The 23,505-nt window shown below is 43.7% G+C and overlaps 1 protein-coding gene across 1 annotated transcript in view; it reads right to left on the bottom strand.

Annotated features, from left to right (window-relative positions):
- Positions 1 to 23,505, bottom strand: part of LOC139059248 (gamma-butyrobetaine dioxygenase-like) — a 62,258-nt gene that overhangs the window by 24,213 nt on the left and 14,540 nt on the right. The window lies entirely within an intron of this gene.

The raw sequence follows: 23,505 nt of genomic DNA, 5'->3' as shown, positions 1-23,505 counted from the left end.
TTTAAGGGGCGTGTTTAAGAGGTCGTGGGCGAATGTTAAGAGGCGGAGAAGAGCGACACCGCTCTCAGGCAAATTATTTTATCAATATCAATGATTGCGTCAGTGGGCGCGACTACAATATCGCGAGGTATGAAAGTAATTTCAGAAGAAGCTTTAGCACAAGGCCAACTTCGATTTCGCTATTGAAGTACACGTAAACCGCAGAAGCGCTTTTACGAGACAACAGCCGGACGGTATTAACTAAATTAATTGCATTTAAGGGGAAAAGGTTAAGCTCTGGCAAACAACAGTACGAAGCAGAGTTTGTATTTAGGAGCTTAAGCTTTCTGCAAAACGTCGAAACTCAATGTCTCAAGTAATGTAAACGCGACGTTTACAAATTTGTAAACTTCGCGTTGTTTCGCGAAGTTTCCGAACTAAAAACACATACTGCAGTTAGGTAACCTGCATCTGTTAGAGCATCTAAAGCGGGTAAATTTGATAAATGAATTAACCTGCTCGGCAAAATTGATTTATAGTTTGCGAGGATTTCGCAATATTTTACTCGCAAATTAGTGGTATGTTTCAGAGCGGTGTACAATTAAGCAATTTTGTTCGCTTTAGTTATACTATTAGGGCAGTTTACAGAATGGCGATATTGTTTTTCATTGCTGAGGTAGAGTTGTAAACTCGATGGCTAAACTTCGTGAAACTCTGCAATTTGGAAGAATGTTTCCTAAAAGATTGACAGCTTACATAATATATCCGCTTTTCACGTAACTAGTTTATGACATTTTTGTTGAAATTCAATAAACCACATCAACATCGGTGCAGTGGCTGCCAAAAAAATTCAATTTCTCCGTTCCCCTACATTTATATAGGACCTGCTAAGCTAAAGCTTCCTTTTGAGGCCAAAAGCGAAAATTTAAATTCAAATGGAGCCATAAGCATCTATAGGCATTGTTTCTTTGTTACTATTAATAACCGATATTAAGAAAGGAACCAAATCACTTCGCCAGCTATTTGATGCCTAGGCTAAACATGGTTTTCGAAATGGCTCGATTCCATCAGCAGCAATAGTTTCATGGTGCAAGGAACAACAGTTGTCTGCCTTCTTTCAACAAAGAACAAGCGCAGACAATGACAGACATGACAACAGGCTTTGTGCACCGGTCACTCAAGTAAGCACAATCAGCTTGCAACTGTGCACAAAGCATGAAGCGAGAAGCTCGAGAGCCTCAACAGTGAACTTGACTTAGCTTACCAATGTGAATAATTGACTCCTGCGTGAGTAATCTCCGTCTATGGTGAGCTGTAAGGCCACTATTACTAACTAAACATCCCTGCAAACAAATGCGGTTCTTAAATAGCCAATCTCATTCATAATAAATGTATCTGCGAATATTTTGCATTGGTTTCGGCTATCTTTGCCTGTGCATAACCAAGCCACTTCCTTAACATTTCTGCCAAAGTTTCGTAACACAATGACGAGTTTGATTCTTATTTGGGCTAAACCCAAAACTTTCTTCTTTCTTTTTCAGAAAGAACGAAACGCCATAGGGATGCGGCTACTCTTAAGTTCTGCTCACCACGAGGGAAAATCTGTACACTCCAGCCTAGGCACGCCTGAGCAGGGAAACTTCTCAGACAGACCATGAGCACATATTGTGCGTCGCCTCTGTGCATACGTGCAGCAGTGTCATGGTAGTCTGATACGCTGAGACTGCAATTCGTGCGCTGGCACTGCAATTCCCCATCATCATCATTCTATCTTTATGTCCACTTCAGGACAAAGGCCTCTCTCCCTGCGATCTTAAATTACCGCTGTCTTGCGCTAGCTGATTCCAGCTTACGCCTGAAAATTTCCTAAGTCCATCCCCTAGATTTCTGCTGTCCTCGACCCTCGACACCCATTATGTAACTCTAATGGTCCACCGGTTATCTACCTTACGCATTACATTGCCTGCCCAGCTCCATTTTTTTCTTTTAATGTCCGCTAGTATATTGGGCTATCCCCTTTTGCTCTCTGATCCACACCACTCTCCTCCTGTCTCTTAACGTTACGCCTAACATTTTTCGTTCCATCGCTCTTTGCGCGGTCTTTAACTTGTTCTCGGGCTTATTTGTTAACCTCCAAGTTCCTGAGTTCTACCATTTTGCATTGCATTCAACCGGTTAGCAACGGTAGAATGCAATGACTGCACACTGTTCTTTTCGACGATAGTGGTAAGCTCCTAGTCAGGATTTGTTAATTTGATAACGCCTGCCGTATGTACTACAACCCATTTTTATTCTTCTGTGAATTTCCTTCTCATGACCAGGGCCCTCTGTGAATTGACCTAGATAAACGTACTCCTGTGCAGACTAGAGGTTGTCTGGCGATCCTAAATTCTTGTTCCCTTGCTAGGCTATTGTACAATATCTTTGTCTTCTACATATTAATCTTCAAACCCACTCTTACATTTTCTCAGTTAAGGCCCTCGATAATTAGTTGTAATTCGTCCCGAGTGTTGCTGAACCAAATAAACTGGCATCTGCAAACCGAAGGTTGCTAGGATATTCGCCGTTAATCCTCACTCCTAAGCCTTCCCAGTTTAACAGACTGAATACTTTTTCTAAGCAAGCAGGGAATCACGTTGGAGAGATTGTGTCTCCTTGCCTGACCCTCTTATTGATAGATAACTTTCTGTTTTTCTTATGGAGATAGAAGGTATCCGTGGAAGCTTTGCACATATTTCCAAAGATATTCACGCACGCCTCCTGCACTCTTTGATTAAGCAATGCCTCTATGACTGCTGGTATGACAACTGAACCGAATGCCTTTTCAAAATCTATGAAAGCCATATAGAGAGGTTGAGTGTACACTGCAGATTTCACAATTACTTGATTGTTAACATGGATGTGATCCAGTGTAGAATATTCCTTCTTAACGCCAGCCTGTTCTCTTGGTTGATTGAAGTCAAGTGCTGCCCTGATTCTATTGTGAATTATCTTGAATATCTTATACAATACTGAAAGCAAGCTAATGGACCAATAATTCAATTATTTACCGTCTCCCTTCTTATGGATTAGTATAAAGTTGGCTTTCTTTCAGCTCTCTCATACATTTGAAGTCCTGAGGCATTGCCTATATAAAGGGTCGCAAGCTATTCAAGCAATATATTTGTGTCTGATTAAATCAACTGCTATTCCTTAAGTTAAATCGACTAACCCATCTGAGAGACTACAATTGCAAAGGTGCAAACATGTCTCCTTAAATGAGTTATTCATTTTATGGCATTAATACTGCTGGCAACTTTGGTTACTGACTTTGCTGCTCAGCGAAACGAGAACAAGGTAAAAGCACGAGGCAACGTTTCGACAAGTGATCTTGTCTTTTTTGTACCCCTGTCGAAACGCTGGCTTCCTTTTTTACCTAGTTCTCGTTTTACTCATCGTCTTGGATTTCCATCTCCCGTCTTCCCCGTGTTTTCTGTGGCTTTCTTACTATTGTTTAGGGTCATTTAAGGACTTACTGAGGTGGCTGAGACATAGACAAGCAAAATATGTATAAAAGCTAGGCCTTGATATTCATCACCTAGCACTTATAGATGTGAAGCATCCTCGCCAATTAATATTTAAACGAATCACTGTCACACATTCTTAGTAGACACAATCTCCAAGATGGCACGTGCCCATCTGTTGGTCATGTTCACAGGCATTAATTTCTTCTGGTAGAAGTACAAGGCCGTCATTACACTATTAAAATGTATGGACGCATCCTTTCAGGCATCAACCTTTCACAAACTCCTTCAATCTTTGGTTAAGAAAATCTATATGTGGTTTAAAAGTGCGGATTGAAGAGAACAGTCACAAATAAACCGAGCGGTTGTCATGATCACACTATGTATGATATAACCGCAGGCCGTCAAGTAAGTGCACTTATTCTATTGAATTAAAGCATACGCTGCAAAACTGAAATGAAAACGAGAGAGAGCGATATTTTATTGGGAATTCCCTCGGCAGCAGTCATAGCTAGCGTGGGCATACTTGTTTTGGGCATTTTCGATAATCCTGTTTTAAATAACCAGCTTTGAACAAATGGCGTTCAACTATGCTTCCTAAAGGCAGGCAGCAGGAATAGACGGAAAGACAGGGAGGTTAGCCAGTTTTCATCCCTAAGGGCAATCTCGAGAAATTTTAGCAGCTCGCCACGCGTGGAACGAAGGAGAGTACAGAAAAAGAAATATGGGGCTGCAGGAAACCACCTGGGGTATTGCTCAAGTGCAACCCAAAAATCTTCAGCTGATCCGGCGATGGCATTTGTCCGAAGTTTCCCCGAATTCACATAGTGCCTTGTTTTCATCAATATTTTCTATTCATTTAATTTTATCCTACTCACGGCCACACGGTGACTATATATTTTGGCAATGAGCGTAAACATAAGCACCAATAGCCGAAAGAACGTGCAACAGTGACTAGTGCAAAACGATATTGCGGCTACTGAGGTACGAGGAGCACTCGGCAAGAGTCACTTCCAACGTTGTTTATTCCGGGAATTACAGTCGTCAGCGAGGGAAACATGCACTAATCGCACAGCATGGCCCTGACCGTGAATGTCAGATTCTAGGGCATCAAATATCTTCTGCTGTAGTTAAATTTTTTTGTAGTAAAATACAAAACTCCAAAAGAAAACGGCCATGTTATTAACACTCAAATATATGACGGACTCGAAGACTTCGACTATAGCCAACTTCAGTTTCAACACAAAACTACCTACCAGCCTCCAAAAACCAACGCTTTGGAATAGCTGTTGTCATCATCACACTGTTTTCGCCATTACACGGAGAAAACAATTTAAGATTGTACAGTTCTCGCTTCTTATTTTTTTTCCATATTCTTTGTATGTAATTTCGGTAATTTATGCCTACAGCTCAGCTCTGTAGAACCTGCATTGACTTTCCTCAATGCATATACTTAATTTGCAAGAAACGTGTAAGTCGTAAAGTTGAAAAAGTTTCAATCATGGGCACAATGTATATATTCGGTTCTGATTAATTCGTTTTTGTATTCTTTGCAACATATTTCAGTATGTGTTGGTATTCTTTGTGTCATCGCGCACCATCTGTGCATAATCCTCGCTCCCATTCTTGATATTCCACCATAGTAAATATTCTCCTTACTGGTTTTCATGTGATTCGTCTGTACGTAAACTCTGTTATACAATGTACATTTAGGAAGACACGCCATGCTTTAGGTGCATCCATGTTCGGATGTAGTTGCTCGTCCCACCCTTAGGTCAATTTCAGGGGTTTCTCGAAGTGTGGAGTACGTTCCTTCTGATTAGGCACAAACTGAGTGAGCGTGATCTATTGGAACATTGAACACCGCTCAACAATAAAGAGGAAGTTGCGGCAGCACTGTCTCTTCATTGTATTCAATGTCTGCTTACTGTTTCCAGCATTATATTACTTTTAGAATGTACCGTAACTTTCGCATTTTTGAGGTATGAATATCTGCACAGATTCGTTCACTGGTAGCGTAGCCTCAACACCTTCATTCGTCCATGCACTTGCAAGACGTTTTGGCCAAGTCGGCAATCAGGTCGTCTCTAAACACAGTCGAGGCCCATTTGCGTTTAAAATACCGGTTAATAATATAATCCGCGATTCAGACGTGCTGTCGCTCGACCAGTTAGCGTCTCAGTAATTTGCCGGGTACCTCGAAACGAGTTCAAAGGTCATCACGCATACACACTTGACCTACTCTATACCGACCTGTATTGTAACACAGTTTTGCACATGAAGCAAGCATCTGCTCCATCCAGTAAATCACTCGGTGACGTTACGTTCGGTGCAGTTCACAACAAATTCAGCAAATGACCTTGCAAGCTAGTTTGTTTTTGTTCATATCACTTCTCTGTCTGCGCTGTATGTTCGCAGTTTATCACGTCACGAACATTACGCTACTACTCTATTTTGTTGTGTGTTCGGAAAAATACTTCGCTTGGTGCAAATTGATTTCGGCAAATCTGCACGCATTTTGAAACAAATTTGTATTTGTGTATTATTGCGAAATAAGTTCCGCCTGCAAGGGCTCACATTTTCCGTAATATTTTCTGTTTCTGGTCACATAAAAAATTATGGGGTTTTACGTGCCAAAAGCACTTTCTGATTATTAGGCACGTCGTAGTGGAGGACTCCGGAAATTTCGACCACCTGGGGTTCCTTAACGTGCACCTAAATCTAAGTACACGGGTGTTTTCGCATTTCGCCCCCATCGAAATGCGACCGCCGTGGCCGGGATTTGATCCCGCGACCTCGTGCTCAGCAGCCTAACACCATAGCCACTGAGCAACCACGGCGGGTTTCTGGTCACATAGGCTGCCGTAGAAGTGATTGTAGTATATAGCGAATAACTGAAGCGGATTCAATGCATAAACGAAAAAAAGTAAATACTGCAGCCAGGGACTTAACAGCTGTCTATTGGTATGTTTATTAAATAACATTTAATTGAAAAATGTCAAGGAGAGTAAACATGCCGAAGGGAATTCCGTTCAAGGTGGGCGGCCCTTTAAGACAAACAGGCACACAGAAAAAAGAAACTTTACACGAACGATTTTTTTTTTAGAAACCGACATGAACAACTATAAAGCATGGGAAAGGGGAGATTTCAGAGTATTATCTCGTTTACAAGACCCAGTCAACATACCTCAAGGTTAGTTGCAGCCATAGGTGCTCCAATGGAGACGGTGGAAGGTTGTGACAGCGGAAATAGTACACCTGATGCAAGCTCCGCTACAGCCCACGTTATTATAGTCGACGCCGTGTTACGGTTCCCCATACATTAGAACACGTACACTGCTCTACATGTACCCAGTTCACTGTAAGACCCTACATGAGAGCTGTTCTTGAGGCCAGCGGGGCAATAAAGGTTTCTCTCTCTCTCTTTCTCCCTTGCCTAAATGCAATGGTGCCTCCAAAGCTGCGGCTAGAAACAAGGTCTATGGTCACGGAGCACAGAAGGGCGTTGAACGGAGGCACCACACCTTTAAGTAAGTCCCGGAATAGTGAATAATGATAAAAAAGAAGCACGACAACTACTGCTCTTAAAGTTCATCGGCAGAGCAGTTCGTAAAAGGAGCACTGTTAAATTTGTTATGCCGACTTCAATCACGGTAGACGCGAATATTTTATGCTACTACGGCAGGTTTTTGCCCCGGTAACTGTTTTTCGCCCCTTCGAACACGTCAAGTGAGCATGTGCACAGATAAAAGAAAGAGTGCCACTACATAAAACATAATAAACGCTTTATGAAAAATGTCCACAGCTTGATTATATTTATTAGCCGGACGGATTTCTCATTACATTCCCAGCTGCACAGCAGTGTCGCGAGGCAGTGCATGTATTCCCGAGAGTGCATAAAAACACGACTGCAGAAACACCAAAAGAAACAAGCGAAAAAAAAAACAGCAAATGTGCAAAAAGAACTCATTGCTCCCATAGACATATCGTATGTGCTTTCGCGGAGGCCTTCTGACGTTATCTTTATGTATTTCTTCTTCCAAGCATGTGACATCTCGACATTGCGGCAAACACGAGCAAAGTGAGGAAAGTTTTTCCCTCGTCAGTTTGCACTTTGGTGCGACAGCTGTACTGCTTGTAGGCGGCAATAGCCGATAACAAAACGCAGTGTCATTGGCCTAAACGTAGAATTGAACATGTTGAGAGACTTCCATAGTATTCATGAAATGAGAGAAATGACTGCGAAACTTCAGAAATACACTTTTCTTGAGCGCTAAGGGAAACATAGTGTTTCAGAAGCGAGAAAGGAATAAAAGGTTTAGATACATTCATTTGAGTGAGGGAAAATAAAAACTGAAGGGGCTTTTATCAGGGACAGTGGAATAGAAAGAAATTTGACAAGGAGGTATGCGGTGGCATTTTATCTTTTATTGTGGTGAAAATATGTGTCCATTAAAGGGTCTTGTTTAATTACAGTTTGGGTCAAAGTTCGCAAAAGTAGCCTGACTGCAGTGGGCATGTTTTCATGTACAGAACTAAAAGCAGATTGAAAAAGAGAAGTCGAGACACAGCTATGAAGGGAGATAAATCTCATGTAGGAACCAAGTGCTAGGAATGAATGTAGCTGTGGACATGCTGTGTTCGGCTAGATCGTGAGCCACAAAAGAAATACCTAAATGCATTGCGAGTGTGTGAGTGGCTTAAGAAAAGTGATGACGACACATGATTATGCCTTCAGGGCTAAATCTCGAAGCAACCGATAAAAGGTATAAGCTATTCGTAACGTCAGCGCAGAATGAACATTTTCACCACATTCTTTCACCAGAAGTATTCAGCCTCTGGCCTCCAACAACGGAGTAGTGCTGTGCCGAACTGTGGTGACATCCTGAGGTGGATTCATATGAAAAATGAAAAAGCTGTTTGTAAACTCTGTGGGCGAATATATTGGTTTACTACGATGAAGATTTGCCTCGTCTCATGCATTATTCACTATATGTTATTCGCTTACAGAATGCAGAAATGGGTGAAAGCTATAGTGCCCTTTGAACGTGACTAGTAAGGAAGTGTATCTATCTTAACGAGAAAACGCGCGAAAAAGGCGTATACACGAGAATAAGATAAACGACCAACACGAGCAACAAACATGGCGTCCGTGCTTGTCGTTTCTCTCTTTCTCGTCTACGTCTTTTTCGCGCATTCCTAACGTTAAGATGGACCCACACCAACTCGCCCAGCTCTCAGTTTTGAGGTGGTGTATCGTTGGAAACATTGGGTTACGCTGCTGATAAATAAATAAATGAAAGAAATTTTATCAGTGGAACTATGAGAAGCTTACGCCCATCGATCCTTGGGCAGAATGTAATATATACAGCCCAAAGGAATGAATTAACAATGAGAAAATCTCAGTAAATAGGACTCATTACGAAGTCGCTAACAAAAAAGAAACAGACTTTTCATGTGTGTTGACAGATCTGAATGTTTTCAAAGTTCCCAGTGAATCTAATATACAAGAGAGAGAGAGAGAAAAACGAAGAAAGAGCGGCAGGAAGTTCACCAAGGATGTGTCGGTTGGCTACCCTATACTTGGGGAACAGGAATGATAGGCGAGAAAAAGGAATGATAAAAAAATAATAAAGGGCCACGAAATGTGTAGCTATCCATACAAATGATCATATTGGGGCAAGCTCATTAAGAGGCGTATTTAATTTCTCCCAGAATTGGATACCCATGCACAAAGCTTTGCATTTGCGCGGCTGAAGCATTGCGCTAGTACATTAATCATACGCACTGGACATGATGGCTGGGAAACGCGGGTAGCGGAAGGCCACGACCGGACGAAGGTAAATACATTTAAAAGTATATTCGTGTGGATTGGATTTCACGGCTTGATGTGTTTCGTCTGCCGGTAGGCCTCTTCATTCATATCAGTGGTCATGCCCCACTCTCATATGCGGTCATCCGCTCTGATTGATTTTGTTCAGCTAGCTTAAGATCTCCAGAGGTATGCACCTCTGTATAAAAATCAATTTTGGTCATTGCGGGCATCAAGCACTGATGATAACAAATAAGCTTGAAGCGAACGGAAAGACCAATTCGTAAAAGTTCAAACTCTGATTCAGCGGACGTGCCTTTTCGTCGGACACGATGCTCAAGGCGTGCTTAGCTATACCATTGTGGTTATAGAGCTCTGCCGAAGGTGGCCCTGTGTCGAGATCATACTGAGCATCAATAAACTGAACGCCCGTTCTATCAACAATTCAAGTGCGCGTTACCAAGCTTTTGTGAAGCGCCTATCCGTCGACTGAAGCTCATTCAACAATTTTATGCCACTTTCTGCGTGAGCCCAATAGCGCTGCAAAACGGCCACGGTTAATGAGAGGTCATCGTTTTCCGCTGTTCAACCCAAGGTTGTTGGTTGGCTGACTCAGGAACCATTCAGTTAACTAAATTTAACCGCAATACGCGCATTGCAGTACAGCACAGCACAGTGTATTAAACGGAGATGGGCACTTTTTGATATACTGCATTTATGGAGTCGAAGACTGAAATATTCTGTGACTACGTTCGTGTCGTTGTTCATGCTCAATTAGTAAGAGGATTCATCTGGCGGATATATGGCCGTTTTCACCGAGTATATTGGGACCACTTTTGTTAAAGTAATTTGGTAGCGATGGCAGTAGGCTTTCAGTTGACCGGAAATGCTTTCTTTATTGCATACGGGAATATACATACTCGATACCGAAAAGTTTGTAACTTGAAGCCGTGAAGGCGCATTCGCCTTTGCCTGTTATCAAACGCCCAATCTCGCGCTGGCAAGCAGAAGTAATTGAACCTTGAACACAAATGGGGGCTGTAACTTAAACTTATTCCAAACTTTTCTATTCCAATACTGCAATCAGCCTTCCACGAATGGTCAAAAAATTTTGAAGCCACCATCCACGCACCTGTCTGTCACGCGGCATTACGAAAACCGCGATAATGCTCCATCTGATATGATATGTGAACACTGATTATGCATGATTAGACCGAAGGAAAGAAAAATAATAATTTCTGATTCGGCGCCTTTCTCACCATTAGCGAAAAAGGCATTGTATGACCAATTACTATTGGTGAAACTTTTCCGGGCTGCACCCACTTTGCCTGTCTGTCACGCGACGTCACAAGACCGCGAAAGCTCACCGCGTCAGAATGACGTGTACGCGTTAAAGATGCATTAATGTGCCGAACACAATTTAAAGCTTTTCTGAATAGCGAGGCACTGCCCTGTTCCGAAAGCAATAGAAGATGGCTGCCCGCCGATCGCTGTGGCACTGGCTACTCGGAGATGCCTGGCAGTATGGATTTATTTGCGTATAATAAAAGATTTTTCATGGCCGTATAACGTTAACAAGACCTTTCAGCACGCATAGCACATTGCTCTGCCAACTCTACTTTGCTGAGCATCTGTTTTAGTGGCATTTTTTTACCTTCCGTTGCACGCCGCCATGATTTTCGACCAGCCACCGCAAGCTAAGTAAGGCGAAGCGGACCAATCGCAGACGCCGGCACCACCCTCCTCATCCAGTTATCTACGTTCACTGTGCTGGCTCGGCCCCATAGAAACTCTCTCCATTTGAGCGTGCTCCTCGCCTCTTCTCCCGCCAGTTATAGAAGAAAAACTGCTCAATGCAGGTAATGCTATTCGCTTTAAAAGCAAAAGAAAGTGACGTCCTATAAACGAGAAGCGTATTTGATTGGGCTTTTCAAACAACGCTGCTGGTTACCACCCGATGCTTGCGTCGGTGGTTACGTAAATTTGACGTCAGGAGATTGGCATAAAAACAGATTGGAATAGTTTTACGTTATAGGACCCCAGGGCCCCAGCAATTCGAGTAGTGACTACCATCGAATATTAGTTACCTTATCCTTTTCTCCGTAAAAGTAAGTGTCACTTTGGCACAGGAGGAAAGAGGAAGCTTTACCATCATAGGCGTAGACAAAGGATTTGATGTGTTTGTCAATGGATCAAGATACATTTCGCTGTTGTGTACTCTGACCAACACCGTAGTTTTTTCCTATAGCAAAATCTTGCGGTAGGGTACATATACTTTAGTGTCCAGTATAGCCAGTATAGTTTTCAAAAAGCATTATTCCTTCATGCGTTGCTGCGTGACCATATTTTGTAGAACGCTCGGTGTTGCTTCTCCTGGTTTGTGTAAGACATTTCTACACAGGAGGACGTCCAGATTTACCAGCGGCGTTAGAAACGTCTATAGCATCTGTTACGACGCGAATGAATTGATCAAAACAACGAACTTTATAAACAACGCCTTATTATGCAGGCCTGGCCTCCTCGAACAAAATAATGTCTAAATCGCGACGTGAGATCCGAGCATATGCTCGGCGACCAGCATACCACCGGCCTACAAGATTGCCTTTACACGCCACGATTAAAGCGGCTAGTACAGTTTATTGCACAGTTTATTTTAGCCTCTGACGCAGCAAAGCACAAATTTTGATTTCAGTCATATCTCCGTGCCCAAATCAGCAGTGTCCGTATTGTATGAACCTGCTTCTTGATTCTTCCACGAAACTGACGCTATTGTTCTATTGTACCATCGTCAGATGAAGTCGTATGAGTGTGGAATCCAAGAAGAAACATTCGTTGACATATGTCGCATATCAAGCTAGTCACAATGCATCCCATCGTAATCAGTTCCCAATAGATAGCCCTACTCGAAAGCTAGTCCAGTGTCAACAGTCATGCCCCTATATAGTGGCATCTTGGATTTTTTTAAGACGAAGGTCTCCGTTGAGTAGGGAGGAGCAGCTACCTGAATAGCGTCAAAACCACTTTGCTGTTTCCCGTGCCAGGTGTCTGAAAATGGTACGAAGAAAATTCTACAGTTGGTTGAATTTTCAGGCTGTCTTTACATGTCGGCTGACGCACTGGGAACGATAAAGTAACCATTTACTTAAATTTTCAACCTACCAGATGCCACTAGGACAATCACTTATTATGTCCCATTACAGTGCTCCCACTATCACACCCCAATAGTAAACTTCGAACTTCATCGGCAGGCCTACAGGTAGCAGGTAAGCTGTTCAGCTACAGTGGTAAGTATCATTACTGAAAAAGTATAACTCCATTTTTTTTTCAGGTAAGTGAGGCATAACTGATATGTTTTCGATGACTGGGTTAATTCTAACACTCATGCTGGTATTGGCAGTTTCTACACAGAATGCGTATTCCAATTGCAAGGGGTCATTCGCTTCAGCGCCGTTCCGCTTTCACCCGCGGGAAAGAACAGCACAAAGCTTGAGTAAAGCAAACAGTATCCCATTTCGATTGTTTGACTTTGCCGAGCACTATGGTCCGCCCTCAGCGGGTCGAGGTAGGCTACGTCTTATTTGCCACGTAGATAGCGCTTATCGTCAGTGCAGGTACTCCCCGGCCTCTCGTTCTTTTTCGAACGATAACGCGACGAGCTCAACACACCCCTTCTTCGAACGCCTCGTGGATACTGATAACTTCCGGAATCCCTTTGTGCCCTTGCAGCCTCCCGGGCAACTATGTACGTAGGCAGGATCCTGGAAAAGGGTCACCTGATTACATATGAGCAGGACTGAAGTGTCCGCAAGCGAGCTTCACGCTAAAGGGTTCAAAGCGATGCGCATGCTTTAGCACAGCGTGTATATGCCGGTATCCTCAGACAGGTAGCGAGAAATCTTCCGGTTAGCTGTTTTCTCAACTTCGCCACCGCCATGAAAACTAGGGAGACCTCTTAAGAAAGAATCTTCTCTAGAAATGCATCCTTAGCGCTCTCTTTATCTTACTTGCACCAGCAACCACCCCGCTATTCCTACACCTGCAGTTAGACTTCTCCGCCGAAGTAGCTACGCTCGACACTACGGCCAATCAAGCGCATCAAGGGTCTTGATCAATTAGCCTCAACCCTTCAGCCATGTATGGACAGTGAAGAGAATGGTTCAGAATGACAGCCGATTAATGTCGAATAAGAAAATTCTGTCTCTGCGTCTACTTTTTCTTTTCTACTTTGCTAAGCGAGTAAACAGATCGATGCTTAACCTTTGAGTCAATTGTTGCCGCTTTTGAGAATGCCAGCGGCCGAATTTACGAAGCTTTCATTCATAATTTCCCTTTTCGGTTGGCCGGGTGCCTTGACTAATAATATGCCCAGTATCAGGATGTCCTATAATTTTCTCTTATGAATAACTCTAGCGCAAGATGTTGTGAATACGGGCCCAGGATTGCATGAAAGGCTGTGACGACTGCTATACCTTTACTAGTCGATTTTTCGGGCTGTTACAGTTGTTTGTGTCTTCTTTCATAATATTTCGGTATCCCTATCCAGTGATCAACTAAGGCAAAAACCAGCGAAAGAAACACGTACTCAAGAAACAAGGAGCGCAAATGACGAATACTGGACTAAATGATGGAATGTTTACTACGTGTAAGGCTTATGGCCATCAAAAGTACTGTATTATAAAACAATAAAATAACTTAAAAGCTTCTTTGAAGACGCTATCATTCATGAAAAATATTCACTCTATCGCACTTTGTGTAATTGTACCTCATTCGTACACCCGAAACAGACTACCTACAGTTCCGTAGTTAATATTGTGCGGAAAAGCTGGACACAAGAGACGACTTCAAGAAAAGATGCGTATGGAGATCTTATAGTACCAGGTCCTGGCAGTGAAATAAATTTTGTCGTCCGAGCATCGGCCAATCGACAAACGGCGTCACTAGAGGCCTCTTCCAATGTGGCTGCCGGAAACACTATTTCTTGCCTTCCTCGTGAGTGGTTACTTGAAGTAATCGCCACCCAGCTGTGAGAGTAAAAACAAGGGAGGGAAGAACAAAATAGCCTTCCCATCACTACGAAAGCGTCTTGCGACGTTGAATTACTTCGAATATATGTACGATCGAGAAATTCGTATGTGATGAATGGTTGATTGGTTAAAGTGTTTACTACAAGCAGGGTTTACCCCGGCAGTCCGTACCAGAAATTGCCTGGCTTATGCGTCTGTTTTCCTGGTCAGGAATCTGCTACATTTCTTTGAGTGCAGTGTTGCGTAGACATCGGAGTAGAAGGCGTGAGACCTTAAGAACTATCCTCGGTCCTTCAGGGAACATTATCAGTTGGATACACGCGTTTGGAAATCCTGGTATTCGCACGTTGTCAAACAGAGTCTTCGTTTTAACATTTAAGCGATAGCAGGACCAAAGTGTTCAACGTCACCAATTTTTTGGCATGCTGCATGTGCATAACAGAAAGATATTGCGCGCAATTTTGAAAGCCCACGCTGGAGTGCAAGCCGATCACAGCCCACGGTTCATTTGCCAGCGTTCAAAGAGACCGAACGTGGTACCGAATTACGTCTTTTCAGAAGTGGTGGCTGATCACTGCTCTTACTGTTGGTCGCCTTGGGAGCGCTTTTTTGCAATAAAGTCCGCTATTCCATTCCCAGGGATACCAACATGGAAAGGCATTCACTAGAAGAAGTATATCATTTGCTTCTCAAGTTCTTGATTAAAGCCAGTGATGTCTGATAAGATTTGTTAGGAGGATCGCCACGGGAGAGTCATTGAAGTGCAGGTCTTGAGTCTGCTAACAGTTCTGAGCTTGCCTAGAGCCACTGTAATAGTAGCACACTCCGTAGTTGCTCATGATAGCCAGACGATGCTACCGGCCATACCACGCGATAGCAAGGAAGGGGATCCAAATACAGTAGCACAGGCGCCTTCAGGCATGATGACCAACTCGCCCACGTACACTTGCAGGTAATCTTGATTAGTTGTGTTTAGGTGCTCAATCATCGAGGAGCGTGCTTCTAAGTGTGTGAAGCGCATAGATCGTAACGCAGGCATGCTGAGATCACAAGTAATGTCCTCTAGGAACCAAGGGGTATCAGTCCATTGCTTCTCTTACAAATGGCTTATGTCCATAGAGCGTAGACTACGTAGTGATGTTGAATGTCCATTTGCAAAAATATCTTCTTCGGTTTACCTTACACCGATAACTTCACATCGTGCCATATTCTACATTGGCGAAGCAAAGTGCATGAACGATCGATTCAGGAAGCACAGTGCATCAGTGGGCAAGTGCTTCAGAGTATAGGAAGCGGGTCATTTACTTATCATGGTAAGGGGGCCATGTGTTATTCAGTTTTCACTAACACGTGTGTTATCGGGCTCGTCAAAGCGCACTCCAAAAGCTCATTATTCGAAGCGTTTTGTATTCAAGCTGAAGATACATCAATCAGAATCGCGAAGGGCACCCAAAATATCGTTTTTAATGGAGTGTAAATGGAACGTGTTCTAGGGCAAGGAGTGTGATCGTATTGATAATATTTACAGCTACCAGTCTGATTACAGTATTGATTACAGCTACCAGTCTAGTGTTACACAAATAAAACTTAAACTTTCATTACAATCCTTGAGCACTCGCCGAGACATTGCCCTTTTAACACTGTTCCACAAATTCCTTCACTCCACTCGAACACCCGCATGCTTGAAACGACCCTACTCCACGTCACATAGGCTTCATAATCATTTCAGCTATGCCCGCCTTTACGGGTCTACAAAGGCATTCCATTGCTCTGCTCTTCCTCGGGCTATCAGAATATGGAATTCGCTCCCTGACAGCATTGCAAGCCAATCTAACTACGATTCATTCCGTGATGCCTTGACTGTATACATGACTAACGAAAAGTGAAGTTTTACGTTTGTCGCACAATGCTTTCTATACTTGCACTATATTTACAGCTTATTTTCGCATTATTGCTGTTATGTCGCTATGTTTACCGCTTCGTTGGAATGTCGCGTCCGTAACTTTTCTGTCATTGTTTTTCATCATTACTGTTGTTATTAATTACACGACTTCACTGAAAAATCTGTGTGATTTATTCCTTGTTATTATATTATGTTTTTTAAATTTCTTCTTTTCCCTAGTGAATCGTGATCTAAATAATTCTTTTTTCATCTCAGTTGTACTTTGGTTGTAGGTTGTAAACAGATACGGTTTATAGATGTCTTGTATTCAATGTATTTTCTATGTACTGCCCCCCTTACTCAATGCCTCACTTTGAGGCCTGTAAGGTATTTTTAAATAAATAAATAAATAAATATGATATAAAGGTTAAATATTTCTAATTGCGCGGTTGGTTTCGGACATTTATGTCTTGTTTTCTGCAGCAAAGACTTGTGATGCGCATCCTGTAAATATCTTTTTAGAGCGCAACTCTTAGGTGTTTATTCTTGCGGTCAGCGTCGGTGTTGTGCCTCGTAACCAAGCGAACGAACAAAGCGAAGGATGAAAGCGAACGCGAAGCGCAGCGGGAGACGAAAGACGGCGATAGCGAAGAGAGCGCGAGGGGGAAAGCGGAGGAGGAGGGTATGGCTAAAGCGTGAGATGAAAGCGTAGTGCCGCGCAAGGCGGGCTGTGCGGCTACGACGGCTACGATGTGGCGCCAGAGTAGCGCACGTCGTGTGTATGGAGACAAAGAGCTGCGTGAGCTGAGGTCTTTCTGCGGCGGCTGCTGCGAATCGCGCCCATGCGTCACCCACGCGCCGCCTCTCGCGATCTCTCGTGTGGCACGAGGCAGTCGCGCCACGCTTCACTTCGTTTGGAAAGTGCTGCACGAGACAGATTGTGCGCACCAACCAAGATGTCGCGAAATGAAAACACGTATACAGCTGAGCTCAATTTTCGTACTAAGGAGTGTCGTAATAGTCGGCGAAGATCATTTGTTTTATACGCGTTTGAGACGGTAAATCATGGAGGACAGGAGTGACACAATATTTTGAATGAATATATGCTGAATATGTTCACATTTCACTAGTGAATCTGTATGAAACGCTGTTCTTGCTGAACGCCCTACTGGCAGCTAAGAACCAAGCAAAAAAATGCTGAGGCCAGATCAGTAAGAGAAAAAGAAGTAACATCCACAAGTTGTTTCCATAGCAAAAAAGGAAATGTCTAATATAATAACAACCGGGAACTCACATTAGGAAGCACAGAAGGTTGGCCGAGATGGTAACAGTTCCGGATTCTAATGTCGACACAGCACCAAACTCGAAAACATAGAGGAAGAAACGAAATGCGCAGCCGCCGACTTCTAGACACCAGATACTAGCAGAGTTGCCTAACGAAACATACTGCTGTGATTACTAGAATGCTATCACATCAGCTGCTTTCTATGCCAATTGACTAAATTTCTTACGGATATCGGTTACATTTAACGAAGACATATTCAACACATGGTATGTGCGACTCCGAAAAATGCATGTGCGCTATTTCACTCTTTAGAGCATTCCGCTTTATTAGAATATTTTTAAAGTGTGGACAGCCATGGCCTCTCATTCCATTGTACCGGTAAGCCTTGTGAACGTATTTTGTGTTATAGCAGTATTACAAAAACACAAATTTTAAGTACATGTTTTGTAAGACGTGCATCATTTTGATTAACCTTGATTTGCGTCCATATTATTGTTTATATCGGGTTTTTCATGTAGCAGCATTAGCAATTGGACATTAACCTGCAATATGCGTCATTATTCTGAGGTATCCACCGACCTATCCTTCCACTGTTTGAAATGTACAGCCGTTATTTTAAGTACTACGTTATGCTCACCGCCATGCGTCTGGGAAAACGGGATCACCCTCTTTTCTTAGGAGCAACAATCGGCGAGTTGTGCAACAATGAGAAAGTTCGTCGGCTGGGCATCAATCGCTTGTCGGAGGCGCAATGCCTGTTATATGTGCTGCCCCGATCAAATGCGAGCGCCTCACTTTGAACACATGTGGTTGCGACTACGGAATGACAGATCGACCAAAGAACCGACCACTTGTCAGTTGTGGATGGTTCCAGGAGAGAGTCTAAATGGGGTGAGCGAGAACACTAAGGGGAACCGAGAGGCCAAATTTTTGTTAGAACCATGGGAGAGAGAGAGAGAGAGAGAAAGCAAGGACAGGAAAGGTAGGGAGGTCAACCAGAAGAGTATCCGGTTTGCTACCCTACACTGGGGGTGGGGGAAAGGGGATTAGAAAGAAGAAGAAAGGGAGAGAGTAAGCACAGAGTACGTGTGGGAGGGACACTATGCACAGGGACACTATAAACGGTCTCTTAAACCGGTGTACCTCAAGTATTGCAGTAATGCACGATTCGCTTTTCGTGCCAGTGACGGGTGTGGCCACGGTCCGAGTATCTTTGACTCGGTGAAAGGTCGTAAGTCTAGTCGGTGTAAAGTTTCCTGCAGAGAGAGGCGTTGTACATCGTAGTGGGGGCAAGTACACAATAGGTGCTCGATGGTCTCCTCGCACCCACAGTAATCGCACATCGGGCTCTCGGCCATTCCCAAACGAAAGGAATGTGAGTTTGTGAATGCTACTCCCAGCCACAAGCGGTACAGCAAGGTTGCTTCACCGCGGGAAAGGCTAGATGGCACTTGTAGCCGTAGCATGGGGTCCAGTTTATATAATCGGCAGTTGAAGGCACCTGAACTCCAGAGATCTTGCGACTTTTTGCGTGCATGTAGGCGAAGTTCCCTGGCAGCGTCAGACCTCGCCAAAGGTATGGAACGTGTCTGGGTATCTTCGTGGGCAGACCGGGCAGCCTTGTCTGCTAGGTTGTTGCCGACAATGCCACAGTGAGCAGGAATCCATTGAAATGTAATGGTGTGCCCTCTTTCCAGAGCATGGTGGTGTACTTCCCTGATGTTAGATATCATCTGCTCGTATACTCTGTGACGTAGTGCAGACTTGATGCTGTGAAGGGCCGCCTTAGAGTCACAAAATATGACCCATTGCTCTGTGGGCTCTTCGGTGACGTACATCATAGCGGCATGGAGAGCTGCAAGTTCTGCTGATGTCGATGTAGTCGTGTGCGACAATTTGAACTTAACTGTGACCTTCTTGGCTGGAACGACGAATGCGGCAGTTGAGCTGGCACGTGAGGCCGAACCATCGGTATATATATGTATGCGGTCATGATACGTCTGGTGTAGTAATAGGAGCGTAAGTTGCTTCAGAGCCGGCGATTGATGATTGGACTTTTTTGTAATTCCAGGAATATCCAAATTCACTTGAGGCTGTCGTAGGCACCAGAGAGGAGATGAAGGCTTTGTCGCCGGTGTAAAAGATGACGGTATGCACTCTTGATGAGCGCTAATCACTCGTGAAAAGGTCGCTTGAGGTCTTTCGGCTGGTAGGGAGGTCAAATGATGGTCGGGGATCCTTGACAGATGGCGAATGTGCGCTCTGAGAGAGTCGACAACTACGTGTGTCTGGATCATATGGTCCCCAGCGATGGCAATTGTTGCTGCTGTTGACGTGCACCGAGGCAGTCCTAAACACGTGCGTAGGGCTTGACCTTGTATGCTCTCCAAGGCGCGAAAGTTCGTCTTGCATGCATTTGACAACACTGGTAGACTGTAACGAAGGAGTCCGAGAAACAGTACCCTGTAGAGCTGCATTCTATGATGATGTAGATGATCTATGATGTAGACGTTCTATGATGTAGAACCATGGGAAATATCACAGACAATATAGAGCACGGCACGCGTAATGCGGATATGAGGGCTTATTCCACATCTGCGGCAAGTTATCTTTTTTTTAATCTTCCCTTACTTTATTATTTCCAAATTTCAATTTAACATGAGAATTAACTTCGCCTATGCTTTCATAGCCGGTCTTTTTGCACGTAGTAACCATGGTGGTTGCTTGCCGAAATAAGCAAAGCCCCACTTTACGTAGGCTAACTGCGTTATCGAGGACAGCGATAAGTCCGTTGTGTATGCGCAGTGTGCTCCAAACCCGAGGTTAACGTTGTGCTTAGTCACGTCAGGCAACATCGTTGCTTGGAGCGCCCCGCGAGCTAGGAGTTATCGTGCTAGCTCTACTTGCGTTCTGTTGCGATGCGCTTTATCAAAGCTTGTAGGCAGTCGAGCCTCGCTTGTTGTTGCGAGGTGACCTCGAGCTCTTTGGTGACGCAAGGCTATAGGACCGAGAGATCGCCATCTAATCAATGCTGGCGCAGAGGACGACGTGGACGGTCGTAGGCGGTTACGCTGTTCGCGCCTTCCTCTATGCTGAGCTAAACTCATTTCTGGGAAATGCAGCAAAGCAGTTTACGCGATTAGATAGCGTTTCTGTGCTGCAGTGCCCCTTGTAACACGTTTCTGCACGGCGACTCTCTGTTATCGCTCTCCTTGCATGTGCATTTGTGAAGGGCGCCGCTTCAAATAATGTCTCGTTTTCTTTGTTCTTTGACAGTCAGCAACAAGCTCCTGGTCATTTGAATACGCCTTATTGGCACGAAAGCGGTGGTTACGCAGACGTATATCGATCTTTTCTCTTCACCGACCAGAGACAGGCGATATCAAAGCGACGTTCTCCTGCAGAAGAACTCAAGTGTTTTGGGCTTTGTTCTTTAACTCATATCCACAAAGCTCACATCAGGGTCTTGTTCAAGAGGAACAGAAGAATGAATGCACGTCGAGTCGCAAATATTGAAGAGTTTCTTTTTTAATACCGCGTCTGTATCGATACATCTAAGAACAAATGAGTACCGCAGGAACTACCCCACTCTCAACCTATTTCATAACTCGAGAAACCAGTAACCACTATTACCAACTACAGCTTCAGAAATGTTACCGAGCGCGCAATACAAAGTATCATATTACCTTTTTTCACTCAAGTAATGCAGCGATGATATAATGTTGTCGAAAAGTGGCCGATTGGGGTCAATTCTTTATACATTTTTCAGGAGAACAGCACGCTGAATTACTTTTAGAGCGAGGCGCACATCACGTAGGTGTCTCGTTCGAAGTCGTGTCTGCTGTTAAGTTTAGTGCAGTAAAACGGCGCGTGTTTTCCTGAACCGAGAATAATGTTGCCCCTCCCTTCCGCGTACGACAGCGTCATTCTCGATTGGCCGTTTCTCTACAAGTCCCCGAAGCTACACAGCTTGGGACGGCGTCGCACGTACTGCATGTTATCTGCGATGATGTCTTCTTCGGCTGTCAGTCTCTCCCTGTCGCGGCGTCACCTTCGATGATTATCTCGAGCGTTTCTTGAAGCGGGGTACGTGCTCCACTTAGCCAGGAACATCATCATGGGGCGAAGAGTGTCCCGATAACTTCTCTCACTTCCTTCTCTTCTTCATCAGGGAGAAATCGGAATACCACATTCTTAATCAAGCACTCATGTCATGTTAAAAGTCAAACAAAAACTTGTACATTCATAAGTTACAATAATACACTGATAAGTGTGTTAGACGCCGCTTCGGCCTCTCTTTTTGAACAGCATTGTATTTCGTATTCAAATACCGATAAAATGCTCTTCCCGAGAGTAGGCGATCCAGTTTGAGCAACACGAGAAAAAAAATCGCTAATTTTTCTTCAAGAAGAATCCTTCATGAAGAAGGGTTTGTACCGTAAATCTGAATGAGTTCCAGACATTTTCCCCGTAAACACGTACTTCCAATGAACAATTTTCTATGTTGTTGTTCCCTTGAATGTTGCTCACAGAAGGACGTACGTGAGAAATGGGGAAAATAGCTGCTAATTTTTCTCATTACGGGAACTTTATTAGATAATTAAGCAAAGTTCACAGAGATGTATTTGGTCCGATAGCGTAAATGGGTAGTGGCCATTAATAAGTTCCCTAGATTTCGCTATTATGAACCTAATTGCCCACAAAACAGAACTGATAACTCGAATTGGTCACTGAAAACAAGGAACTTGTACCACGGCTGGCATTATCAATTAAAATGTTATCGATTACTTCAAAATAACCGAACCAATTTAATGCTTTAAACATGGTCGATGCAGTAATTGAAAAACTTAGAAAACCTTGAATATAGAAATCGCGTTTTCAAGGTTTTGAAAGTCCTGGAATTCTTTGCGGGTCCTTGGAATTTTAAACACATTTTAAAGCATTGACTGCGTTTAGTATACTTTCTGCAATACCTGGCAACAACGAAGCACTAGTTTCAATGCAGATGTCTTGCGTTGGGTGGCAGTGTTTAAGTGCTAGCATTCCACGTTCTTGAAATAACTAGCTAATTGCTGCGGTGGCCGCAATGAAGCCATATACCGATACGTTGTTTGTGACGCTGGGATCAGAGCAGGCGGAATCCTGCATTAAGAGACGCAAACACTTTGCAATTATGCAAAGTGTCTCCCATATTTGCTAGGACCAAAAAGTTCCAGAAGTCCCCTCTGGTGTTATCAGCGAATGAATGGAACGCCCTATCCCGAGATATTGTAACAATCACTGACCCGTGTGCCTTCCAATCTGCCCTGCGCACATTTTTGAATGTAGAACATGTTCAGCCGCCACTTCGTGCTTGGCCTGTTTATATATATATATATATATGCACTTTTTTTAATGTGTATTTTTCCAACACCCACCTGCCGCGAGTGTCTTGTTGAAGTGTGCCATGTATAGCAAATGTGAATTGCACCCTGTACTCTCTCACCGTAATTTCTTTTAGTTCTTTCTATCTTTTTTTTACAAACTATCTTTTACGCAAATCCGTGCTTGGTTGTTGTCTTCAGTCGTTTTTATTGTGTTGACATATCATGTGTGAATTGTATCCCTCCACCCCCTCTATGTAATGCCTTGCGGGGCTTTAGGGTATTCAAAATAAACAAAATAAATAAATAAGGGAACTGAGGAAGTCAGTCGCCTTCGCAAGACAGCATTATTGTGCTGCTTTGGAAGCAGAGACGGAGCAACAGCTTTAAGTAGCAATGGGTCTGGAGAAGCGCTGTCTCGAAGGGGAAATTGAAAGTTTGAAAAGGAAGAGCAAGTTGAAAGGGGCAGTGGCTGAGTTAACAGCTTCTGCAGACACCTATGCAACGAAAGCAGAGGGACGGTGCGGCTTCGCTTGCATTGTGAAACCAAACAGCATAAGGAAGGCCGCCAGAGGCAAAGCCCAAGATATTCTGAGCATCAACTATGAACTTGAAAAGAAGCAGCAGGAACTTGCCAAGAGGTAGCGTGGATTTGTT

The sequence above is a fragment of the Dermacentor albipictus genome, chromosome 4 (genome assembly GCF_038994185.2).
Source record: "Dermacentor albipictus isolate Rhodes 1998 colony chromosome 4, USDA_Dalb.pri_finalv2, whole genome shotgun sequence".
In the NCBI taxonomy this organism is placed as follows: Eukaryota; Metazoa; Arthropoda; class Arachnida; order Ixodida; family Ixodidae; genus Dermacentor; species Dermacentor albipictus.
Note: the sequence above shows the minus strand (reverse complement) of the source record. Positions and strands in the feature narration are given on the sequence as shown.